The 6,705-nt window shown below is 36.5% G+C and overlaps 1 pseudogene; it reads left to right on the top strand.

The window, feature by feature from the left end:
* The first annotated feature begins 5,006 nt into the window (after positions 1–5,006).
* On the top strand, positions 5,007–5,512 carry LOC103299471 (60S ribosomal protein L23a-like; annotated as a pseudogene).
* The last annotated feature ends 1,193 nt before the right edge of the window (positions 5,513–6,705 follow it).

Below are 6,705 nucleotides of genomic sequence, written 5' to 3'. Positions count from 1 at the left end.
AATCCCACTCCTGGGAATATATCCGAAGAAACTAGAAACACCAATCAGAAAGGATATATGCACCACTATGTTCATAGCAGCACAATTTACAATAGCTAAGATTTGGAAACAACCTAGGTGCCCATCAGCAGATGACTGGATCGGAAAACTGTGGTACATCTACACAATGGAATACTATGCTGCCATAAAAAAGAAGGAATTCTCATCATTTGCAGCAACCTGGATGGAATTAGAGAACATTATGCTAAGTGAAATAAGCCAGTCAATGAAAGAACAATACCACATGATCTCACTCATTTAGGGATAGTAAAGAACATTATAAAGTGGTGAACAAAAAGATAGATACAGAGACAGTAAAGCATCAAACAGACTTTCAAATTACAGGGGGAAAGTTTGGGAAAGGTGGGGGAGTTATGAAATCAAACGAAGGACTTGTATGCATGCATATAAGCATAAACAATGGATGCAAAACTCTGGGGGGGGAGGGCATGTGTGGGTGTGGGGTGGGGGGGTAATAGTAAGATATGTACACATATAATACCTCAATAAAAATATTAAAAAAAACAAAAAAACATCAAACATAATTTTAAAAACTCACGAAGGAAAGCCTATTGTATTTACACGTGTTTTTGCTCTTCTAGTTGTTGTTTCTTCCTTCCTAAGATTCCAAGATTCCTTCTTTTATTGCTTTCTTTTTGTTTAGAGAACTTTAGCCATTCTTTTAGGATGTTCTACTTGCAACAAATTGTGTTTTCTTCTCAATGTCTTGGTTTCCTCTTCATTTCTGGATGATAGTTTTTGCTAGACATAGGATTCTTGGTTGGCAGTTCTTTTTTTTTTTTTTTTTTTCTTTCAGCACTTGAAACATATTGTGCTCCTTCCTTCTTGCCTCTATCATTTCTGGTAAGAAATGTGCCATTCAAATATTCCCCCCCCCTATAGATTTGATGCCATTTTTCTCTTGCAACTTTGAAGATTTTTCCTTTGTCCAGTTCATAAATTTAATTATTATGTGTCTTCATTTAGATCTCTGTTATTCTATCATCCAGTTCATTGATTGTTATTGTTACCACTTCCATTCTTCTGGGTCCTTCCACTTAGCTTTCCATTTTGTTGTGGTACTTTTCAGTTCTCAGTTTTCCATTTGGATCTTCTGTATATCTTCTGGTTGTTGTTGTTGTTTTGTTTGTTTGTTTTGCTGATGTTTTCTTTTTTTTGTCTTTTTTCTTTTTGGGAGATGGTGAGGCTATTTTTTTCATGTGTTTCAAGTATGTTTGCAATTGCTTTTGGATGCATTTTTATCATGGATGCTTTAAAATCTTTGATATATAATTCTAATGTTACTGTCATCTTGGTATTATACTTTTTCAGTCATTTTGAGATCTTTCTCATTGTTGGTAGGATGGGTGATTTTAATTGAAACCTATGTATTTTGGTATTATGTTATAAGATTCTGAATCTGATTTAAACCTTTATTTTAAGTTGGCTTTATTTGACATTGCTCTTGTAGGGGAAGAAAGGGTGCTGGCTCATTAATGCAAGGTGGGATTAAAGCTTTATTTTCTTCACAGAGTCAATTGCTACCCAAGGCAAGGGTTTCCTAGTTACTTCTGAGTGGGGGTGGGAGTTTCTGATCCTGATGTGGTTTTCACTGACACTATGAGGGCAGGGTTCATTAACTGCTGGCAAGGATGAAAACCTGGCTATCTACTTGACCTTCTCTGACATCACCCAGGCCTGAGTATTGGAATACCTCTTAACAGTCTCAGAAGGGTGGAAGTCTGGGATCCTTGCTTGGGGTTTGCTGGTATAGATATGGAGTGACCATAGTTTTTTCTGTGGCATTTGGTTGTAGTGGAGTGGTTATTGTCTGAGTTTTCTTTCTTGCTAGCCTGCCCTTTTCCTTTTCTTTGTCTACAGAGAAGGCTGTTTTTTGAGAGGTGTTTAGTTTGTTTTATTTTGCTTTTGGCCTATACCCATTTGTGTTCTGTGTTGCCAGCCTATTCAACTCCAAGCTTGGCAAATGGGAGGCAAAAACAAAACCTATGGAACTCACCACCATACTGTTTCTTTGGTCTCAAGATCCCTAGCTGGTTTGCCTTCTCTCCACTTTCCAGGACCTTGTTATGTTTGTTTTGTGTGTAATACCTAGGGGTTTTAGTTGTATCTAGTTGGAGGAATAGGGTAAAAGTGCATATGTTCTATTTTCCTGGAAGTGGAAGTCCTTAAGATTCTTATAGTGTCAAATATCTTATTCTTCTGAGTTTCTCTCTGGACTTATTTGTATCAGCCTTTTCCATCCCAAGATTCTTATTTTTTTTGTTCTTTTATGGTTTATATTTTTAGGAATATTATTTTTTCTAAGTAATTAGTGAATTAAACCATTTTATTTCATTAAATAGCCATCCACTCTTCCCCTTTTGATTTAAGATGCTGTCTTCTTTATACAATAGATTATTGTATTGTATACATTTGGCTGTGCTTCTGGACTTCCTATTCTGTTCTATTTATCTTCCTTTCTTGTTCTACTATAACCATTTTAGTTATTATAACATGTCCCACTGTCTTGTAGTTTAAGGATACCTTTCCCCATTCTGTTAAAAAATTATTATGTATCTTCTATGGTCAATAATTTATTAATATAGTTGACATGTTCTTATGTTATTTATTAATCTTTATTGTTGAAAATATTACAGATGTCCCTTTTGTTTGTTTTTCCCCATTGACCCCCTCCACCCCATACCTGCCCCTCCCAGGCCTTCACCACCATTCTATTGGCTGTGTCCATGGGCTATGCATACTAGTACATGCATATAAGTTCCTGGTTAATCACTCCTCACAATCTTCACCCCTTCCTTCCCTCTGAGATTCGTCAGTCTGTTCCATGCTTCTATATCTCTGGATCTATTTTGTCCATCAGTTTATTTTGTTCATTAGATTACACATATGAGTGAGATCATGTGATACTTTTCTTTCTCTGCCTTGCTTATTTTGCTTAGCATAATACTCTCCAGGTCCCTCCATACTGTTGCAAATGGTAGAGTTCATTTTTTTTACAGTTGCATAGTACTCCATTGTATAAATGTACCACAACTTTTTTATCCACTCATCTGCTGGTGGATACTTAGGTTATTTCCAAATCTTAGTTGTTGTAAATTGTGCTGCTATGAACATAGGGGTACATATATTCTTTCTGATTGGTATTTCTGGTTTCTTAGGATATATTCCTAAAAGTGGGATCACTGGGTCTAATGGAAGTTCCATTTTTAATTTTTTGAGGAAACTCCATACTGTTTTCCACAGTAGCTACACCAGTCTACATTCCCACCAGCAATGTACTAGAGTTCCCTTTTCTCCATATCCTTGTCAACACTTGTTTGTTGATTTGTTGATGATAGCCATTCTGACAGGTGGAAGGTGATACCTCATTGTTGTTTTAATTTGCATCTCTCCAATGATTAGTGACTTTGAACATTTTTTCATATGCCTTTTGTCCTTCTGTATGTCCACTTTGGAGAAGTGTCTATTTAGGTCCTTTGCCCATATTTTAATTGGATTGTTTGTCTTCCTTTTGTTAAGTTGTATGAGTTCTCTATACAGTATTTTGGAAATTAACCCCTTATCAGATATATCATTGGCACATATATTCTCCCATTTCATTTCATGGTGGTTTCTTTTGCTATACAGAAGCTTTTTATTTTGATATAGTCCCATTTGTTTATTTTCTCCTTAATTTCCTTTGCCCTAGGAAATATTTTTATGTTCTTAAATATCAAGGAATTATGTCTGATTTTTGTTATCCTTATAGCAATAGATGGAGGAAATTATGATATTGAACCCTTCCTCTAGTCTAGTAGGTATCAACTGGAAGTGATTTTGCCCCTTCTCCCAGGTGATATTTGGCAGTGTCTGAAGACATTTTTGTTTTGTGTTTGACACTGGAAAAGTGTTACTGGCATCTAGTGGGTAGAGCCCAGTATACTGCTAAATATCCTACAGTGCACATAAAGGAAAACTTTTTGTCCTCTACATACCACACTTTTGACACCAAATGGGTGTCTTATGATTTAGCTATGAATTGTGGGTTCTTCCCATGCCACCCAAGTCTTCAACTCTCTGAACACCAACTGTGTATCCTATGGTTCAGTTATGATGATCACTACCTGGAGTTAGTACAGACACCATAGGTTAAAATCTTAGTCCCCTAAGATTGTCCCCTCTTCAGATACCAATTGCTTGTACTTCTGACCAACTGGCTATAACTGAGGGAGTTTCCGTGACCCCCTTCTTGGGTTGGATAATTTGCAAGGACAAACCACAGAACTCTGGAAAAACACTTTACTTACAATTATAAATGATACTTTATTATAAATGATACTTAGGAATAGCCAAATAGAAGAGACACATAGGGCAAGGTATGGAGAACAGCCCAGATTCTTCATGTATTTTCCAAGTGCCTCACGCTACTAGCACCTCCTTATGTTTGCCAACCCAGAACCTCTCCAAACCTCTTCATTTAGGGTTTTGATGGAGGTGCCACAATGTAGGCATGATTGATTAAATCTTGACCCCTAGTGATAGAATTTAATCTTCAGCCCTCTTCCCTCCCTGGAGGTTAGGGGATGGGGCCAAAAGTTCCAGTCCTCTAATCACTTGATTGGTTCCTCTGGTACCAGAGCCTCATCCTTGGGGCCTTTCTAAGTTTACCTCATTAACATAAATCAGGTGTGATTGAAAGGGCCTTGTTATAAATAACTGAAGAGGCTCTGTTCACTTTTGTTGTTCTTGGAGCTATTTCAGGAATTAAGGACAAAATACAAATGTTATGACATAAAGATGCTCCTATAACCCTTAACACTTAGGAAATTACAAGGCTTTTAGGATCTCTGTCTAGGAAAGAGACCAAACACCAAATACACATTTCTTATTATATCCCTACATGGGATAGCCCTCCACAACAAAGACTGATTTCCCTCAAAATGTCAGTAATGCCGCTTTTTACAAAGATGGCACCAAAAGCTAAGTCCCTGCCCCTCCCAAAGCCAAAGCCAAAGCAAAGCCTTTGAAGACATATAAAGCAGTGTTGAAAGGCATCCACAGCCACACACACACACACAAAAAGAAGATCCGCATGTCAGCCACATTCCAATGGCCAAAGACACTAAGGCTCCAAAGGCAGCCTAAATATCCTTGGAAGAGAGCACCCAGGAGAAACAAGCTTGACCACTATGCCATCATCAACTTTCTCTTGACTACCAAGTCAGCCATGAAGAAGATAGAAGACAACAATACACTTGTGTTCATTGTGGATGTCAAGACCAACAAGCACCAGATCAAACAGGCTGTGAAGAAGCTCTATGCCATTGATGTGGCCAAGGTCAACCCTCTGATCAGGCCTTTGGAGAGAAGAAGGCATATGTTCGACTGGCTCCTGACTCTGGTGCTTTGGATGTTGCCAACAAAATTGGGGTCATCTAAACTGAGTCCAGCTGCCTAATTCTAAATATAAAAATTTTACACTGAAAAAAAAAAATGTCAGTAGTGCCATGTTGAAAAATCCTGCCCTAGTCCTATGATTAGAAAAATAAGACTGTCTCTTAAATACTTTCTTATTTAAGGGTAAAATTCTGTTAACTTAAAAGCAAATCATATTAAATGGCATGTGCTTCCTTGGTTACCTCTGTTATTTAATGTCAGGCTCCTGAAATTATGCCAGTACCTGAGACAAATTATCAAGATTTAAAAAATATGGGCATAAATCAAGTGCAAATTTAATTAGCACTAACTAGTGAAGGGGTTTCAGTAATATGGTCAGTTACAAAATAAATAATACAAAAATCAATAGCTTCCCCATGTTTATGCAATAGTAATTTGGAGATATAATGAAGAAAGGTCCCATTAACAATTTCAACCGCAAGTATGAAGTGCCTAGAGATAAACTAAAAATGTGCATAACCTATATGAACATAACCTCAAAATTTTATTAAGGAATATATAAAGACATGAATAAATGAAGAGACCCAGTGAATGCCTGGGTTGATAGTATACAAATTTCATTTATTTACAAATTAATCTATACACATTTAATGTAATTCTTATAAAACACACTGGGAATCTTTAGGGGAAGGAAATGGGGGGTACTTAACAAGATTATAAAGTTTAAATGGGGGAATAAATGCATGAGAATCATATCTTATTTTTTAAAGGAAGTAATTATGGCATGCTTATAGAAAGTATAAGTTTATTCTCTTCCAGTAAGTTTAAAATATTATGTAATATAAAAATAAATTAATACTAGTGACATAATAATTGAAACTCTCCTATGGAACAGGATAGGAAAAAAATCAGTGAAAAATTTTAAAGTACAGAAACAAACGTGGTTTATGAAGATAACATTTCAAACCTTTTGGAGAAAGGATGGAGTGATAAATAAATGAATTGCAATAACCAGACATTTGAGTGATTTGGGGGCAAGAGGGTTAGTTTTTGCCTAAAATTTCCAATTCCTTTCCAGCATCTCCTTCCTATTCCCTTCACCCAATGGCCCACAAGATGTTTTGGGTAGGAGAGTTTTATGTCATGTATTGCCATGAGCTGTTCAACAGTTGGACACTGGTACCAGTAGATTCAAATGCAGTTACTTATTTAAGCAGTTTTTTCTTTTGAAGAGGAAATAGACCATCTGTTATTATATATTGGCATCTG

This window comes from Eptesicus fuscus, chromosome 1, assembly GCF_027574615.1.
Source record: "Eptesicus fuscus isolate TK198812 chromosome 1, DD_ASM_mEF_20220401, whole genome shotgun sequence".
Lineage (NCBI taxonomy): Eukaryota > Metazoa > Chordata > Mammalia > Chiroptera > Vespertilionidae > Eptesicus > Eptesicus fuscus.
Note: the sequence above shows the minus strand (reverse complement) of the source record. Positions and strands in the feature narration are given on the sequence as shown.